The sequence below is a fragment of the Hyperolius riggenbachi genome, chromosome 11 (assembly GCF_040937935.1).
Source record: "Hyperolius riggenbachi isolate aHypRig1 chromosome 11, aHypRig1.pri, whole genome shotgun sequence".
NCBI lineage: Eukaryota > Metazoa > Chordata > Amphibia > Anura > Hyperoliidae > Hyperolius > Hyperolius riggenbachi.
Window position 1 is genome coordinate 228830217 of NC_090656.1, and position 20137 is coordinate 228850353.

A 20137-nucleotide genomic window follows, 5' to 3' on the forward strand; every position below is an offset into this window, starting at 1 on the left:
TAAAAAGGAAGTATCCCTTTGAACAGGCAGACATTGAGAAATGGACAAAGTGCCCAAAATTGGATGCTTCTTTATCCAAATATTCCAAGGACTCCGATTTATCCTTTGAGGATGCGGGGGTCCTTAAGGATGTGATGGATAAAAAAGTGGATTCACTACTTAAGAAAGCTTGGGAATCTGCCGCTTTTGGATTCATCCCAGGGATTTCAGCAACTTGTATTGCCAGAAATCTTAGAATTTGGATGGATAATCTGATCGAACAAATTTCTAAGGGGGTGCCTCTTAAGGACTACGCATCTTCATTGCCGGTAGTCTTGAGAGCAGTCGCTTTTTTAGCGGATGCTGTTACGGAACTTATACGCGTTTCAGCGCGCACCACAGCGCTCGTTAACTCTGCCAGAAGGGCAGTATGGCTTAAGACCTGGGAGGGAGACCAGACATCTAAAAATAGATTATGCTCTATTCCTTTTGAAGGGAACCTTCTGTTTGGGTCAGAATTGGATGAAGTTCTGTCTCGCTCAGCAGAGAAGGGCAAACAATTCCCGAATAAGAGAAAGAACGTTAGGGGAAAGAAACCCTTTGTTCCTAATAAACAATCAACGGACCTATCGAAAGGTAAGAATGTGCAGAGGAAATGGTCCTTTCCGAAAGGGAAGGGCAGAGGGGGATTCACTCTTGGTAAGACTGAACCCCCAAAACCATTAAATGACTCTTTGCCAGTAGGGGGACGACTGATTTATTTTCGGTTAGAATGGGAGAAATTGAATCCCGATCCTTTTGTGTTTCGAATTATAAAGCAGGGCTACCGCCTTCAATTTTCCAGTCCTCCCCCTCAAAGGAAGTTTCTAAATCTTATTCCAAGGGATCCTACAAAGGCCTTGGGATTGGAGTTAGAGATCCAAAAACTGTTGGAAAAAAGAGTGATTGTGTCTGTTCCCCAGGAAGAAGAATTCCTGGGCTACTACTCCCACGTGTTTCTGGTGAAGAAAACCAACGGGGAGTTCAGGTTTATCCTGAATTTGAAATCTCTCAATCCGTTCCTAATTTACAAGAAATTTCGGATGGAGAGCATCTACTCGGTAAGAGCTCTATTACAGGGCAAGGAATTTTTTGTTTCAATAGACCTCCAAGATGCGTATCTGCACATTCCTATTTTTTCAGATCATCAAAGGTTCCTGAGATTTGCGATAAAGGACCAGTCCCACATCCGCCACTTCCAGTTTCGGGCGATGCCCTTTGGGATAGCATCGGCTCCCCGAATTTTTACAAAAGTTCTAGCAGAAGTAATGAAACAGTTAAGGCTCCAGGGGATTTCAGTGGTCCCATATCTGGACGACCTTCTAATCTTTGCGGAGTCGAAAGACTTGGTCACGTCCCACAGAGACATGGCGATAAAATTATTAACGGAAGTAGGGTGGTTAATAAACTACGAAAAGTCATCACTGACCCCTGTTCAGGAGATTACCTTTCTGGGGTACAAAATAAACTCCTTGAACAGGAAGATTTATTTACCCATAGAAAAGATCACGAGGATTCAACTAGAAGTAAATCAAATACGGGCGAAAGAGACTTGTCCTCTTCGCCTAATCATGCGAGTTTTAGGTCTATTTTCTTCAGCAATCCCGGCAGTCACTTGGGCTCAAGCTCATGGCAGGGGGCTTCAAGCAGTACTTTTGACCAAGTGGGACAGATCCCAGCAGTCTCTGGATCTCCCAATGGTTATCCCACAGTCAGTAAAGGACAGTCTGTCCTGGTGGCTGATAGATCAGAACCTAGTTCAGGGAAGATTTTGGAGACAATACGATCCAATAAAGATTTTTACGGACGCAAGCTCCTGGGGCTGGGGTGCAACAGCTATGGGGCAGCATGTCCAGGGAAGCTGGTCTTGCCCGATAAGGAAGAGGTCGTCCAATTTCAGAGAACTACTGGCAGTACAAAGAGCTCTTCTATCTTTGCAATCTCTCATAGAGGGAAATCACGTTTTGATTTTTTCAGGCAATGTCACGACAGTGGCTTATCTGTCCAAGCAGGGAGGCACAAGATCCAAGGATCTGTTGCTCCTGTCGGCGGAGATCTTTTGCTGGATAGAACCTCTAATTCTATCCTTATCGGCGGTCCATATAAAGGGAGTCCTCAATGTAGAGGCAGATTTCCTGAGTCGTCAGCAAGTCAGTCAGTCAGAATGGGAACTGCATCCGGAGGTTTTTCAATTAATCGTGGACAAATTCGGAGTTCCAGAGATAGACCTCTTTGCGTCCCCTAACAACGCGAAGGTAAAGCGTTTTTTCTCCCTCCACAAATGCCAGAGTTCAATGGGATTGGATGCCCTTTCCCTTCCTTGGGGATTCAGTCTGAGTTATGCTTTTCCCCCGATAACCCTCCTTCCGCAAGTTTTGGGGAAATTCCAAGGGGAATCGGGAAAACTAATTCTCGTAGCTCCACTATGGCCGAAGAGGCCATGGTATGCAACTCTTCTCAGAATGGCAACAGAACCTCCGTTTCCTCTGCCGATTTGACCAGATCTATTGATCCAGGGTCCCTTGAATCATCCCAGGCCCCAGTTATTCAAACTGGCCGCCTGGATCCTGAAAGGGTGATTTTAAGGGACAAAGGTATCTCTGAAAAAGTTATTTATACACTTTTAAAGTGTAGAAAGCCGGTGACTCAGAAGATTTACCGTAAGGTATGGAAGGTTTACTTAAGTTGGTGTTCCTCGCACTCAAAAAATCAGCATTTGACTAGTTCAGTATTAGATTTCCTACAGGACGGGTTTGATATGAGACTAGCTCCTAGTACTCTCAAGGTACAATGTTCAGCCCTGTCTATCTTATTGGACAGGCATTTAGCACAGGAGGAGATAGTAAAAAAACTTCTTTAAGGCTATACAGAGGTCTACCCCAGTAAAACAGAAAATATTTCCGGAATGGAATTTATCTCTGGTCTTGAACAGCCTCACTAAGGCTCCCTTTGAACCAATTGAGAAAATAGATATTAAACTTCTGACACTTAAACTGGCCCTTTTAATTGCAGTTACGTCAGCCAGACGATTAAGCGATCTTCATGCTTTATCCGTTAAAGATCCTTTTCTTATTATATGTTCAGATAGTGTTAGGTTGAGATTAGATCCAGCTTACCTGCCTAAGGTTGCATCAGAATTCCACAGATCTCAAGAGATTATTCTTCCATCCTTCTGTCCCAATCCCTCAGGGGAAAGAGAGGAAAGTTTTCACTGTCTAGATGTAAGAAGATGCCTGCTGGTTTACCTTGAAAGATCCAGGGAATTTCGTAAATCTAGCAGTCTGCTGATCTCATTTTCAGGAAAGAATAGGGGCCTCCAAGCATCCAAACAAACAATAGCCAGATGGGTCAGACAGGCCATCTCTCTAGCTTATGAGGGTAGCGATTGTCCAGCACCAGCCAATATTAGACCACATTCTACCCGTTCATTATCCACATCATGGGCTGAGAGAGCAGGGGCCACCATCCAACAAATATGCCAGGCAGCGACATGGTCAAGCACGTCAACCTTCATCAAGCATTAGAGTGGATGTGCTGTCCCAGCAGGACCAGGCATTTGGCAGAAAGGTGCTACAGGCGGTGGTCCCTCCCTAAGTGAGTCTTTAAATAAATTAAAGACTTTCTTGGCTATCTCTCGTGTTGTCCCGGATGGCAATTAGAGAAAGACTCCTATTAGACCTACCGGTAATGGAGTTTCTAATTGCCATCCGGGACAAAGCTTATTACCCTTCCCTTTTCTGTCTCGCACCTTTCGCTATTTAGAGTATCCACAAGGGGGATTAGAGGGGCACCTTTGGGTGTTTATATTTATTTTTTCTCTCCTTCACCTTGGTGTTTCTAATTTTAGGTACTTTTTAGACGCACTGAGGTTTGAGGGAGGGCGGGGGCTTTTAATCTTCTTGGGGGTTGTGTTTCCCCAGATCCTGGGCGGGACCGGATCTCGTGTTGTCCCGGATGGCAATTAGAAACTCCATTACCGGTAGGTCTAATAGGAGTCTTTCATTTTTACCAATTACACTTTTGTGCAGGTGATGTTGTGTCTGTCTTTAGTCTGGATGCTCCAGTCACCGATGACATTGCACAATCTGAGGGCCAATCAAATGCAGGAGAAACTACTGGTGAGTTTGCTGTTATATAAAAAGATGTAAACCAAGTTAAATGTAGAGGGATATGCTGAATACCATATTGACTTTATTTTCCCAGTATAATTTTCTGTAGGTGATTTTGTGTCTGGCGTTGGTGATGCTGGAGTGACTGATTACATTCCCCAATGTGTTCAGAGGCCATCACATGCTGCAGAAAGTACTGGTGAGTTTTCTGTGTTATGGAAAATCATTTAAACAAAGGGACATGAAGAGAGGGATATGCTGGATAGCATATTTTCATTTGTGCAACACAATAACCGTTTTAACAGCTGGGCTGCGGATATTTGTGTAGACAATGTTGTTGGAATCAATGCATACCAAAGCATACCAAAAGTGTTACTGAGGCGCTATTCCTGTCACTACAGATCTCCTGTTAACCCCTTGTTTGCCTGATGAAGCAGGCTTGACCTGCGAAACGCGTTGCATTTCCTTTTGGGGTATCGTATAATAAATGTGTTTACTTACATAAAAACAGGACGTCTTGTTTGCTTTTAGGAGGCAAGCCCACCACTTCCTCCAAGCAATTTTTAAAAGTTTTATGAATTTTTATCCTGCTGGCGCCTCTGTACAACATACAAATACATTGCGTCCACTCCTGGTGGATGGGAGTGCTATCTCCTTTTTCTCAATTCTACAGAGAGCGACTTCTTAGCCCTGAGTGAGGACAGGCTTTATCTCCTCACCTGCCTTTATAGTGGTTACCTGGACGGTAACCCATGTTTGTGAGTATAATCATTCTCACCTTATCATTTTATCAATCATTCCTGACATACTACACTATATTGGGCTCTCTGTTTTCCGTTTTAGTTAAGGTGCAATATATGACTAATAAATGTTATGTTATGCATGCTTATTGAGGGGATGATGTTCAAGGGCCATACACACTTTTTTGTTTTTTGATTAGTTAAAACGTTCCCATGCCTGAGTTTATTCATTATTTGTATGTTATGTGAACACACTACAAAAATAACAGTTGTTAAGAAACAAATTGGTCGTGCCCTTGGTGGTAATCCGCAACATCATAATGAGCAAAGGCTCCAATTTGTTGCTTAACTGTTGTTATTTTTGTAGTCTGTGTCCCATGGCAGTCTTGGTGGAGGGCACAGAAGTCAGAGGCAACAATTGTTGTATTTGTGCAATATTTGCCTTTTGTTGTTCTATTGGGGGTGCTGTGGTGCCTCTTCTTATGGAGATTGGTGTCAATAGGCTATCGCTATGTGGTCAGCTGTACTGCGCAGGTGACTTACGTCTGCAAAGTCGAGCTGGCGGATGGAGATGGACTATTCACCATTTCCATGCAGATAATTGGTACTGTGGCTGAGCTTTAGGGTGCTAGGTACATATTGACATTGGCGGCGCTCTGGGGGGAGAGTGTCAGCTGCCGTGGGATGGAGGAGGAGGAGGATGAGGGGGGAAAGGCTCAATAGGATCTGGAGGGTTCCTACAGCTGAGATAAGTACCCTCCATGCTAAGTTTGTCAATACAGGTTTTATGTAACCACCATGTACCCCCGTCCATTTGTTTTTATTGTGTTTTGCATAAAAAAAACATGATTAATGTGTTATCATTCATTATAAAAGGTCCCAAGTGATTGTTTGTTTATTTTCTGATTGTTGTTCAAGGCCTAAGCCATCATCTACAAGGCTGATTTTTTCCAGCTAATACACACATCTCTATTACATACATAATAATCAATAGCAAATGTAATTGATTTGAAATCCATTTTGACATGTCAGATTTAATTGTTAAGGAATTTTACAAATAATTGTATTGACGCTTTGAGTCTGCCAGGAGAAAAGCGCAATATAAATGTTCTGTGTTTGTTTGTTTGTCTACATGGGGCTTAATGCCCCATGTACACGATACTATTCTGTTTACTAATTGATTTCGATTCTATGTACAATTTGATTATAATCCAACATGTCCAATCCTGATTCAATTCGACATTACAAAGAAATGGCAAATCAAATGGAATCAAATTGAATCAGGATCGGACATGTTGGATTTAATTGAATCGTTAATAGAATTGTTATAAATTCATAAATATAATTGTATAATGTAGATTGGTTTTAGGAAAAGTGTGTAAAATCTACATGAAATGTGGGTAATTGGAATACAGGCCATACATGTTAATGTGTTATTTTTTTTCATTTAATAGGTGACATTGACTCGGAAGATGTCGTGCTTGTGTTGGAGTCTATACATCCTGAGGAAACATTTGCTGGTGAGTGTATAAATGAGGAGCGTACAGCTTGTTTTGTACTGAAAATATGTACCTAAAATATTTTTTTATTACCTTCCTAGCTGAGGAGACTTCACTTTAAATTGCTTCTGATCTTCAGCAGGAATTTGAAGGACATGAGTTGAATCTGCACGCCTCTTCCGAGTCTCATGACACAACTCTCATATAGTCACCAGGTTCAAACGAAGAAAGTGCTGCAGTATCAACACCACCAGATAGATGTTCACGCCCATATTAACATGACGATTACAATTCGGATCGTTGGCACTCAAGGCAGTTTATCAAGGCCCAATCAGAATACAGGGGTCTCATGAAGGACCACATGAGCCAATTTCATAATGACATAGTGGACATAAATGCCAGTACTTGGGACCTAGGGGGCACTTTGCAGCAAGTGGCCAATGTGGGTGAGGCCCAACAAGGGTTATTGCTAAGATTGGCTGAGGGCCAAGAGCGCCAAAATTTTATTTTAGGCCGAATGGCGAATGTGGGCGAAACCCACAATGTAGTGTTAGGCCGTTTGGCAGATGGCCTAGACTGGCACAATGTTACTCACGCCAGAATGGATGAAGCAATTGAAAACCAAAATGAATTGCTACGGCAATTGTTAAATAAATAAATTTTTTTGTTCACATTACAGTTCCTAGTTTGTCTTTACTGGACCTTATTAAGAATGTTAAGATGTAAACACATCTTAATCTGATTAGGTTGATAAAACCTTACTGTCCTTTACATAGGTAATTATTTTGGTTGTCAAACATTTGTGACATTCTGATGTATGCACACCAAACAAATTATTAACATTGAGTAACCAAAAGCTTCCAATACAAGCATATGAGTAAAGTCAGAGTATATTATGGTTGGTTACACATTGGCTATGGTAATATTATAATGTCTGACTGGAAACTTGTAATTGGGGATGGTCCTGCTTAGTAGAACTCATGGAGAAGCATGTGATCAGTTTGAACAGCTGATAGATTTGTAAGGTTCAGATTTCCTGGTCATGATCATGTGCTAAACCAGGAAGTCTTCACAGCAAATCGGAGGCTTACAAATCTATCAGCTGATCAAACTGATCACATGCTTCTCCACGGGTTCACCTAGGCTGGGCCATCCCTACTTGCAATGCATCAACGTACTTGGGTCATTAGTAGTTTGACCATGGCAATAGGTTTGCTATAACAACTTGACGCCACACTTCAGAAACCATGTCCTGAAGGCCCACCAACATGTATTCCATGACAACACAAACGCAAACATTCACAGTTGACTTAATACTGTCTGTGCACACGTAATTGAATATGTATGTTGATTTTAAATACACATGCACTGTTGGTGGGCCTTGTGGAGAGTGTTGTTGTACTGTGCGTTAGGGTTTTTCAACAGTGAATTATGGCAGTAATGTAACCAGAATATCCTAATAAGGTTTACTCAATGAAGCCTAAGGGCTTGTTTCCACTAGTGTGGTGCGAATCGCCAGGATTCCACCGCTGAAGAAATCGCATGCGGATGCGATTCCGTGTGCGGTTTTTTGCCGCGATTTCGCATAGGCAGGGTATATGCGAATTTAACCATGTCACTGCCTGGTTCAATTTACATTCGTTTTCAGCGAATTTGCATGCAAAATCACGGCAAAAAACGCATGTGCGTTTCCCTATCAAATACATAGCCTGCGAATCGCCTGCATTCCACACGCAGGCAAATTCTGCAAGCTCTACAGTGCAGAAGAATCCTGCACAGAAAAACGCAGGGAAAAACTGACAAGTAGAAACAGGACCATCCACTTGTATTGGTTATGCGAATCCGCATGCAGACAACGCATGGGGATTCGCTCTAGTGGAAACGGGCCCTAAGTTGGTAAAACAACAATATAAGCCACAAACACAATGATGACAGCAAGTGTAAATTTGAACACATTTATTATTATTTTTTTATGTGCAAAATTACAAACTACATACAATATAAAGAAAAACACAAGACAAAATTCAAAATATTTACAATACAATAACTATACAATATATACAGTAATCAGACGAGTCTGAGTCTGCCAGGGCCTCCTGCAATGAAGCAGCCTATTGTCCTAGTTGCCTTGCTATGGCCGCCAATTGAGAACAACCTTAAATAAAATAAATTACACAATGTTGTTAGACAAACAATATGCATGTAAACTTTGTGGACGTAATAATAAAGGCAAAACTTACTGTTGCATCTTGGGCGATGCTGACGGCCAGCAGCTGGCACTGGGGGGTGTTCCTGGCCACATCACCTTCCTGGGGGCTTCCAAAGGTTCTGGCTGAAGTGCTGGTGGCCCAACATCTGGTGGCTGGTTTGGTGGACCAGCTTCTTCACCCATATCCAACGGAGGTGGTTGGTCCTGAGCCTCGTCCGAGTGGGAGTCCTGATTTTTTGCCCTACCGCGGCGTCAGCTGCGTGGCATTTGTGCATCTATGGAGACATACAAACATAAGTATTTAAGGTCCATGCAACACTAAAGGTACTCCCTGTTTTGTTGGCCTAATGGCTACCAGGCCCTATACAGCAAAGGGTCAGCGCTGCAGCCATTTACAATGCTCCCCCCCAATAGTGGCTCTCAAACCAGGCGTGTGGCAGGCATATACAGCTATTAGTCAGGATTCCCTCTTCCTGTAGCCTCCGTCTCTGATCCTTAAGGGGGCAGAGACCACTGGTACTTAAGTGGTTAAGCCACTTGTGGTGAACAGCCCTGTTTCACACAACACAAGTGTTCTACTACTTTATTCTGTAAATAAGTATATTTCAAATTCTATTTAACATTATGTCAAATATCTGATTGATATCTGCTTAAAATGATTACCAACTCAGTAAAGGACCAGCCTTTAAAGCGTCATAACCAAAATTAGACAGAAGTGGGTGCGTGCTCACTATAAACAGAATATTTATAGGTTAACAGTTTTACCTCTGAAAGAAAAACGCAACACTCAGCTGTTGAATTTTATAAAATTATCTTGTTAAGAAAAATAGATAAAGCATTTATATACAGGAATATACATCTCTCCAGTTGTTGTCAATACATCCAAAAAATACATTTTCATCCAAAAATACATTTTCAAAGTTCCTTTAGTTAAGAGTCCATTTCAATATAGCAAATATTCTGCTGTAGCTTTTATCCTTCATCGATTGTGTTGTCTCGAGATTGAACAGTGTATGTTACACACAATATAGCTTTATCCTTAAAAATGATTATACAAAGTTCTATTCTTATATGAAGAACTTAAAGTAGATATATCTTAATCCTTCAAGCTTGTTAATTGCTTCTAAGCTTGCAATTGCGTTTGAATAGTAAAACTTATAGCATAGAAAAAAGTTATCCAAAACTCAAAAAACTGCTGAAGTTTAAAAAGAGAAGTCTTAACTTTTATATAGACTAATTGTCAAAGAATTCACCAAGAATAATTGAATATTACCTCTCTTGGATTTCAGAATCACGTCTATGAGAAGGATAAACATCGGCCTAGGATGTTTCAATCAGCTAGGGCATCAGGCAATGAATAAATATACAGCCTGAAAACTCTCTTTTTATAGAGAATTTCTCCCAAGAAATGATATAAGGGAATTTCCAAACTATGACTTAATTGTTTATAACAGCTCTATAAATACAGGTATGATTTCATTTGTATTTTTAGATCGAGTTCTATAGAGGCCCCTTGTGGTTATAAGTGGTAGTAGCAGGCACAAGAGATGCCTCCTGTGGTTATAAGTGGTAATGGCCTACACAAGGCTTATGGCCTAACTGTTTTTATACAATCTGAAATAAAGTGTATTTTATTGATCAGCTTATTAGATATGCGTGAACACTATGTGATTAACATCTTGCGTATAAAATAGACTTAGCTAAGCAGTGTATATCTTGTATATCTTGACCCTAGATGGTTAAACTTACTAACACAACAATACTGCATGACATGTGAACATTTCTTCAATACTATCTCGTTTTTAACCTTGTAAAAATAAACAGCTCACTTCCAATAATAACATTGAAAAGTACACAATCTAATTTTGATTTTGCCCGTACTCACGGATCTTGACATTCACTCAATTTATCTGCAAACCATTTAACTTTTGTATACGATTTGGGCAAGGGGGATAATCAGTTCTCTGCATTAATAGGAGATTCTAACAATTACACAATACTTACCAAATGTAAAGGTGACCAGTAATGATTCACAAGTTAAAATCACAATCAAGTAAATCTATGTAGTATAAGGATAATTGATTGAATGGATAAAGTAGCCAGTTCCCTTATATTAGGTAGAAATTCTCAGATTAGATGAAAACGATTGGATCATCAGTGGGGCCCATTACATTAATTAAAACCCATCAATCAAACAGGGGCTATAACGTTTTATCCTTGTTACTTTGGTTTATGATTGGAAATTGATGTATGGGAAGTAATTTGTATCTTCCGACAAAAAAAGTAATGGGTTGAGAATGACGCTGCATAAAACACACCTGTAGTACTGCTGTATGGCCAATCACCACACAAACCCTTCCTGCTATATCTGTAGGCACATTTAATGCCAAACTTCTATGGTGTCTACAAGCCATGAAGGTATCCGCTTGGCCTGTTGAGAATAGTCACCATTCTTTACACAACAGTCAACAGGAAAATAGCTTTAAAGATCACTTTAATGCTAATAGATATGCATGCTTGTTCCAGTGCTGTAGGTAATCAAGCCACATAAAAAATAGTTAAGGCACCCGTGCTATATGCATTGTGGCTCCTTAGACAAATAATTTGGTTAACATAACCATACACACCAAGCACAATAATTACAAAAGGACATATACATGAAACATTTTTATATTCACCACCCACCCGACCAATAAAAAATACACAACATAGTTTGTATAGATTACTTACCAGACACATGCTCCCGTAGGACATCTCGGACGAAGCTCCGCTCCCTCCTCATGTCAGACCACCTCCGTTGGATTTGGGTTATGGTGTGGTTGCCCCGGAAGTGCTGCCAGAGTTCGGCATTGCAGCTCCTCCATAATGCGCTGTTTGGCAAAAAGGTCATGCACGTTGTCATAATTGATGTGTAGGAGGGTCTGTAAGAAGAAACAAATTGGTAAGAAATTAACATTTCACTTTAAAGGATATCCAAAGTGACATGTGACATGAGATAGATGTGTATGTACAGTGGCTAGCACACAAATAACTATGCTGTGTTCCTTTTTTTTCTTTCTGTGTCTGAAATTGTTAAATATGTGGTATTGTAAGTGGGTGACTCAGTCCGGACTCAGTACTGACAGTGTGAGCACAGATAATAAATTAGCATTTTTATCTATTTGTTGCTCTTAGAAGCCAGTTTCTGCTTGGAAAGTGTTTTATACTAGTAATTTCTTATCAGTGAGGCTCACACTCTACTCACTTCCTGTCTGAGTCAGCCACTTACAAACCTAATATTAAACTGTTACAGGCAGAGAAAGAAAAAAGGAACACAGCATAGTTATGTGTGTGCTAGGCAGTGTACATACACATGTCTATCTCATCATGTCACTTTGGGTATCCTTTAACTTGGCAACAGCAAAGAGTGTTAATAAGTGAACTTTAAACATTATTTTCATTCAATATAACCCTGTCATCTGGAGAAAACACAACTGCTAAAGTTCCGTTAAAGCGGAATATAACCCAGCATTTCAACTTTGCTCAAACATTATTTACAGCATATTATATTCAACCAGCATTTTTTTTTTTACTAGACCAGCATTGGAAGGGTTACACACAGAGCTTTAAAGTTCCGTGGAGAGAAATGCTGCCACAGCCGAAGTTTAGATAGATACATTTAAGTAAACACAATGTAACAAGTGGTGAATTTTACACACTCTCTGGCTGTCCTCCAGCTCCTGCACAGTTAGAGAGTGTGTGTCACAGTCCACACTTGTTATATTGTGTTTTCTTAAATGTAATTATCTAAGGCTGCGGCAGCATTTCTCTCCAAGGAACTTTAAAGCTCTGTGTGTAACCCTTCCAATGCTGGTCTATTAAAAAAACTGCTGGTTGCATATAATATGCTGTAAATAATGTTTTAGAGTAAAGTTGAAATGCTGGGTTATGTTCCGCATTAACTAACACACAATCGCTAAGACATATTAACCACAAACAACCATATTTCATTGAGGAGCCTTTGTCACTGTAAGCTTCCCAGTGGTACAGTGACCTAGATAAGGAGTTATGTGGCCTGGTGCAGGCATGCAATTACCATCACCCACAGCCTATACATAACAATTATTAATGGCAAAATAACACTTCACTAATACAACCAAAGTAATCAGTACAAGGAGGGTATGGTGATCTGTAGGCACAGTATTAGTATGATCAAGCTACTAGTCACATACATCATTATTACTAACACAGGACACAAAGGGAGATTATCTTAATGGTGGTGCCCTCTGTGAATCAATCACCTAAGTGGCCTGAAGACCTTCTCACATACACATATATTCCTATAAGGGATCAACAGGGGGATGAGTATGTTTCAAATTATGTATAAACCCTTTCCTCCACCAACTCTGCAGCCCATGGTCGTGACATGATGTTGTCTGTGCCATTTTGTCTAATGTGTGACCAAGTTGTTTACACATCCTAAACAGTGGTTCTAAACAACTCCCCAGCTACATTGCGTTCCAGCATCAACTATGTCAACATGTAATGAATGTCAGAATGCAAATCATGGCTAAAAATACTTTCACAAAGGACAAACCATAAATAATTCATTTAGACATAATTAGCTTTTAAATAAACCAGTTTTTCAAACATTATGTACCCTGCAGTGCCCCTTTAAGAAATTAAAATAACATTGTTAAAGTAAGCTTCTGCTTCTACAATGCCACATGGCTGCCAAACAACACTTTTTTATCATTACCACATAACATAATAAACAAAAACATTAATAATGTTGGCAGATTTAAGATGGCGCTGGAATTCACACTGTGAGCAAAATGAAAAATGCACACAGTCAGTATCATACATCAGATAAATACACATTTCATCATATACAAAACAGTCTGTGATAGAGTAAGGTTAGAACCACACCCTGATATACAGTATGGAACCAAACAGCTGCATACATACGGCCAGGACAACAGACACATGTTATACACTGGCACAAACTATATACTTACAGTGGCCAAATAGACTCTCTCTTGCTTGGAAAACCTCTGCACCATGATGCCTGTGTCAAGCTTCCCTCTCAGCAGATGGGTCACTTCCTGTCACTTCTGTATCCAAAGTGCGCCACGACGCTTGCGTTGCGCTAATGGGTGCATTCCACCCTCCGCCATGCGTGCATATCGCATACAGCACAGGAGAGGCTGAACTGACAAAAAGTAAACATACACAGACCATAAATACCTCCCATGTAGTCTGCTCATCAATCTCTTTATTCTCTCCTGCATTCTGTTTGTATACTGTGATACGCATTTTTTTTTACATAGCACTGCATTGAGAAGAAGATAAGTTCGTACACGTGAAAGGTGCCATAGGAAAACATGGCCATTACTTTGCTAATCAGTTTCCTTTCCATTTTAGCAGACTGCAAATGAGTAAGTGTAAAAGGCCCTATGCAGACTAACGCATACCAACTAATAAAGTGTAAGAGGCCCCTATGCATTACACATTTTCTATGTTACTTCATACAGTACACACTAGAATAATCATTGACTGTATGCGCATAATACCACATTGTGCAATCTTTCATAGCACAGTTGAACACGTGCAATGGCATGGACAGGGAAAATGCCAATAATTATGCAGTAATTGTCACAAAATACACGTGTAGTCCACAATATACATGGACAACAGCATTGCAAGGCTATGTCCCCATAATATTGATAGACCAAATATTTACTCAACACTGCATCATGGGGTCAACAAAATAAAGGGAGCAAAAAAATAAATAAAATCATTCAAAAGTTAATCAATGACCCTTGCATGCGCTACATTGCCGGCTTCATCTAGCTCCTGGACATCATCAAAGTCATCCGATTGCACAGATAAGGGTGTGTGTGGAAGCCTGTAGCCAGGGAAGATTTGTTTAATGCAAATGTTATGTAACACACAGCAGGCCACTATAATGTCAATGACCTTCTGTGGCTTGTATAACCTCCACTGTTGTCGAGGCAGCGGAAACGAGTTTTTAAGTGCTCAAAACAACGCTCTATAACAGAACGGGTACGTACGAACGTGTGCTCTGTTATAGGCTTCTTCCGCATTATTGCTTGGATGGCCAAGGGTAGTGTTGGGCGAACAGTGTTCGCCACTGTTCGGGTTCTGCAGAACATCACCCTGTTCGGGTGATGTTCGAGTTCGGCCAAACATCTGATGGTGTTCGGCCAAACTGTTCGGCCATATGGCCGAACTAAGAGGGCATGGTCGAATGTTCCCTGAACGTTCGGCTAGCGCTGTGATTGGCCGAACAGGTCACATGTAGTGTTGGGCGAACATCTAGATGTTCGGGTTCGGGTGTTCGAGCCGAACTCCGAACATAATGGAAGTCAATGGGGACCCGAACTTTCGTGCTTTGTAAAGCCTCCTTACATGCTACATACCCCAAATTTACAGGGTATGTGCACCTTGGGAGTGGGTACAAGAGGAAAACAATTTAGCAAAAAGAGCTTATAGTTTTTGAGAAAATCGATTTTAAAGTTTCAAAGGGAAAACTGTCTTTTAAATGCGGGAAATGTCTGTTTTCTTTGCACAGGTAACATGCTTTTTGTCGGCATGCAGTCATAAATGTAATACAGATAAGAGGTTCCAGGAAAAGGGACCGGTAACGCTAACCCAGCAGCAGCACACGTGATGGAACAGGAGGAGGGCGGCGCAGGAGGAGAAGGCCACGCTTTGAGACACAACAACCCAGGCCTTGCATGAGGACAAGAAGCGTGCGGATAGCAATTTGCATTTTGTCGCCATGCAGTCATAAATGTAATACAGATGGGGGGCGTGGCTTGATGCTGAGAGAAGATGGCTGCCTGAGACGTGAGCTCCTGCCACACACCCGCTAAAAGCACAAATATTTAGCCTCTGCATATCTCCCAGATGGCTGCAAGAGCAACTAGAAGCACCCTAAGCTCTTCCGCCGACCCCAGACAACTCCAGGCGAAAAACGGACCGACAGTTCCGGAGATATTTAAACCCAAAAAAGGTACCACGCAGACCTCCAAGATGGCGCCCGCAGGGGACTCGGCCAGCGCGCAGAGATCTCCGGACTCCCCACACGCCGCAACTGACAAGGTGGGTGAGACAACCGACAGACCCTCAACTCTGGCAGACATTAAGGCCATGGCTGAAGACATCAAGCGGTCGCTACAATCCGCGATAACGGAAATCCGTGGTGATGTCGCGGCCATCGGTACCCGGCTGCAAACACTTGAGACAGCGGGAACCAAACGAGATAAACAGATAACCTTACTACAGAAAACGACCTCTGCCCATACTGACCTGCTGTCCGAACACACGCGCCACCTGGAAGACCTGGATAATCGTGGGCGCCGCTGCAATATCAGAGTAAGGGGGGTTCCGGAAACGGTCTCCGTAGAGCAAATCCCCAAGGCCTTAAGTGCCATCTTTAATGACCTGCTAGAGAGACCCAGCGAAACGGCAATTGACTTTACCAGAGCACATAGAGCATTAAAACCACGCTCAGCAGACCCTGCTCTTTACAGAGACATAATTTGCTGCCTCGCGTCATTCCAGCTAAAAGAAAGCATTATGCAGGCAGCTAGAGGACAAGAAGAAATTTTCTTTAATGACTGTCGTATCCATCTTTACCAAGACCTCTCTAACATCACTCTGGCCAAACGAAGAGCTCTTAAGCCTCTTCTACAGCTACTGAAGGGGAAAAATATGTCTTATAGATGGAGATTCCCTTTCGCCTTGTCAGTTTTAAACGGAGGGAAGCTTTTTCTACTACGCGACAATGCGGGTTTGCGTGAATTTTGCACGGAACTAGGCATTCCTACCCCGAAGATACAGAACTGGGACATTTACCCGACACCTATAACCCACACAATCCTTCCCACGTAACGAACCCCCACATGCTGAACCTGCAGAGGCGTATGCATCTGAAGATGTGGCCCATCAAGCTCAAAGCCATGCTTCAGAGAGCTCTGAGGAAGATGGTGACTCATAAATGAATTATACAGTACAGGCCTTATTATAATTAGTCTATCTCTAATGTTACGCAGAACAAGGAAAGAATGGGAACGTTTTCTGCGGACATTGAAAGAAGGTTTATATTTGTTCCCCCTTTCTCTGCCCTGCCATGTGCATTAACCGTTTATATTTACAGGTTTACAGAGAATAACTGCTATTATCCCCTTCTAAATACGAGGTTTATGCTTGTTTGGCTTCTATAAGGCCACTGTATTGTATATATAGTATGTTGCTCACAGAGCCATGCGTTACTGTGGTGGACGGAACAACGAATAAGCCCAGTTTGAATGTCTCCGTGCTATCTATAGTCCTCTTTGTATATGGGGGTTGTTGGGGGAGGGGAAAGACAAGACTTCAAAGGAAGTTTATAGGTTAAACTAAATAATCCAGACTATAGATGCTCTTTAATGCTAATGGTATGTTGTAAATCTGGGAGATGTGCGATCCCATGACATCACAATGCGGGTGTGTAGGACTCCCTGTTGATTAGTAATCCACTCCTCTTTTTGTTAAGGGTTATCACCCCCCAACAGTGTGCGATATCGGTCGCACTCACTTAAAACCTCACATAAGTGACAGACACGGCCATCCAAGTCGTGCCTGCGTGAGCATTGACCTTCTCTTGCTAATTTTAAAAGCAAGTATACAAAGGTGTGCTGTCCTATTCCATATCCATGTACCAGTTTCTAAGTCTATCTATTTTTATCTTTTACACCTGTCCAGTACCTCTCGGCCTTCCCCCCCTTGGGGAGGGGAGATCCTATTGCTCGGTCCTGTATATTGGAGGAAGCTTTAGACAGACCATGATCCCTAAGCCGAATACTGGTAGTGCCAACACCTCGAGCCCACTCACCTTCAAATTTGTGTCGGTCAATGTAAATGGCCTTAACACTCCTGAAAAGAGACATATGGTTTTTGACTCGCTTAGAAGGGATAAAGTATCAATAGCTTTCCTACAGGAAACGCACTTACGATCCACTCATATGCCTAAACGTTTCTCATTAAATTTCCCAGTATCATTTCATGCCACCTCGCCAACATCTAAAACAAAGGGAGTATCGATCTTCCTACACAAAGATGTGTCATTTGTTGAGGAGGAGGTGGAAAGGGACCCAGATGGGCGCTATATCTTTGTGAGAGGTAAAATAGGTGAGAGACAGATCACCCTGGCCTCAGTTTATTCCCCGAATAAACAACAACCCACGTTCATAAAACATGTCACCTGCAAACTAACAGATTTCTACAACGGAATCCTGACTTTGGGAGGTGACTTCAATGTCCCTCTCAATCCCCTCTTGGATTGTTCTAATGGCTCCTCGTCTCTCTCCTATAAAGCATTACGTAACATTAAACTGAGCCTCCAGAATCTATCATGCATTGATGCTTGGAGAGTGGGTCACCCGCGGGACAGAGATTACACCTTCTCTCCTATCCATAACAAGCGTACTAGAATTGACTACTTCTTTGTGACACAGAGAGATCTCTGTCTCGTGGCGGACTCCTTTATTGGCATAAAGACGGTTTCTGACCATTCCCCAATCTACTTGATCCTGAAATTTCCGGAAAAGCATGACAAAACATGGTGCTGGAGACTAAATCCGGGGCTGCTAGCAGACAAAACTAGAGTTGAAACAACCAAGCACGAATTAGATAAATACTTCAACACCAATCAAAATGGTGAAGTCTCAGACTTAACTGTCTGGGAGGCCCATAAGCCTGTGATAAGAGGCTTTCTTATTCGAATGGGTTCCAAGCTTAAGAGGGAGAGAGACGAGGGAATCATAGCTCTTTCAGCTAAAATTACAAATCTAGAAGCTATCCACAAACAATCTTTAGCGTCTCAAGCCTTAGAAGAATTAACAGCAGCTAGACTAAACCTTAATGCCCTATTAACATCAGAGGCCAAGAGAAAGGTTATGGCAGAGAAGCGTATATTTTATGAAGCAGGAAATAAGAGTGGGAAATATTTGGCCAGAGCCCTTAAAAAACAAATGCTTCAATCACACATTCCCTCCCTAATAGACAAAAAACAAAACAGACTCCATAAATCAGAAGAGATTGTTCAGGAATTCAGATCATATTATGAATCCCTATATAACCTCCATCCAGGCCCACAAAACCCAATAGAAACTGCTGATAGAATAGCAAAAATATCGGACTTCCTCGATAAACACTCCACCTCACTTAATCTATCCCAGTCAGATATGGAAGACTTGGAAGCTCCTATCACGGAAGATGAATTCCGAATAGTAGTGAAAGCCCTCAAACCAGGTAAAGCACCGGGGCCAGACGGGTTGACAGCCCAATACTATAAAGCATTTACTACAACTCTTGCCCCAATATTTGTTTCTGCCTTCAATGATCTCACAAATTCATCAGTCCCCTCACCTCAATTCCTAGAGGCCCATATCACTGTTATTCCGAAACCTGAAAAAGACAAACAATATTGCACTAACTACAGGCCTATCTCCCTCCTGAACCTAGACGCCAAATTACTAGCTAAAATACTTGCTAACAGATTGCTCCCCTTTATCCCGGATCACATCTGCCCTGACCAGGCGGGTTTCATTCCAGGTAGGGAAGCCAAGGACAATGTCATACGTACAATTCATCTTATAGCACACACTAAAAAAAATGGCACCAAGGCATGTATTCTTTCAACAGACGCTGAAAAGGCCTTTGACAGGGTGGCGTGGGATTATATTCATGCCACCCTGGTCAAACTAGGCCTTGGTGCCAGCATGAGGCGTTGGATTGCTCTACTATACAGTAACCCCTCAGCCCGTGTTAAGGCCAATGGCCTACTTTCCGCACCTTTCAAAATCTCCAACGGAACCAGGCAGGGGTGCCCCCTTTCACCCCTAATATACATTTTGACCCTGGAACCGTTTCTAAATGCAGTCAGGGCGGATGGCTCCATTAAAGGGATAGAGGTGAGCAATTCACAGCATGTGGTCTCAGCTTTTGCTGATGACCTCTTATTCTACCTGCAAGACCCACTAACCTCTTTTCCGCGCCTTATCAAACTCTTTAAAAACTTTGGCCACATCTCCAATCTTAAAATTAACTTTAGTAAATCGACTGCCCTAAACCTATCACTCCCAGAAAAAACGCTTGCTAGCGCTAAATCATTATTCGAGTTTTCCTGGTCAGTGTCATCTCTCCGTTACCTAGGAACAATAATCACTAGCAATCTATCTAAACTCTTTGAAGCTAATTATATACCTATGGGGGAGACATTGAAGGCAGACCTTTTGAGGTGGGGGCAGCAGAAGAACCTTTCATGGTTTGGTAGGATGGCGTCAATAAAAATGAACTTATTACCACGCATCCTATACATAAGTCAATGTATACAAATCACCCTGCCTGCTTCCTTCTTGAAAAACCTTCAAACACATATCAACAAATTCATTTGGGGCCAAAAACCACCCCGCATCAAGAGATCTATCCTATCCGCCCCTAAAGAGTTGGGAGGTACTGGGTTACCAGACCTCTTGTGCTATCATAGGGCTTCACAGCTCTGTAGAATGGTGG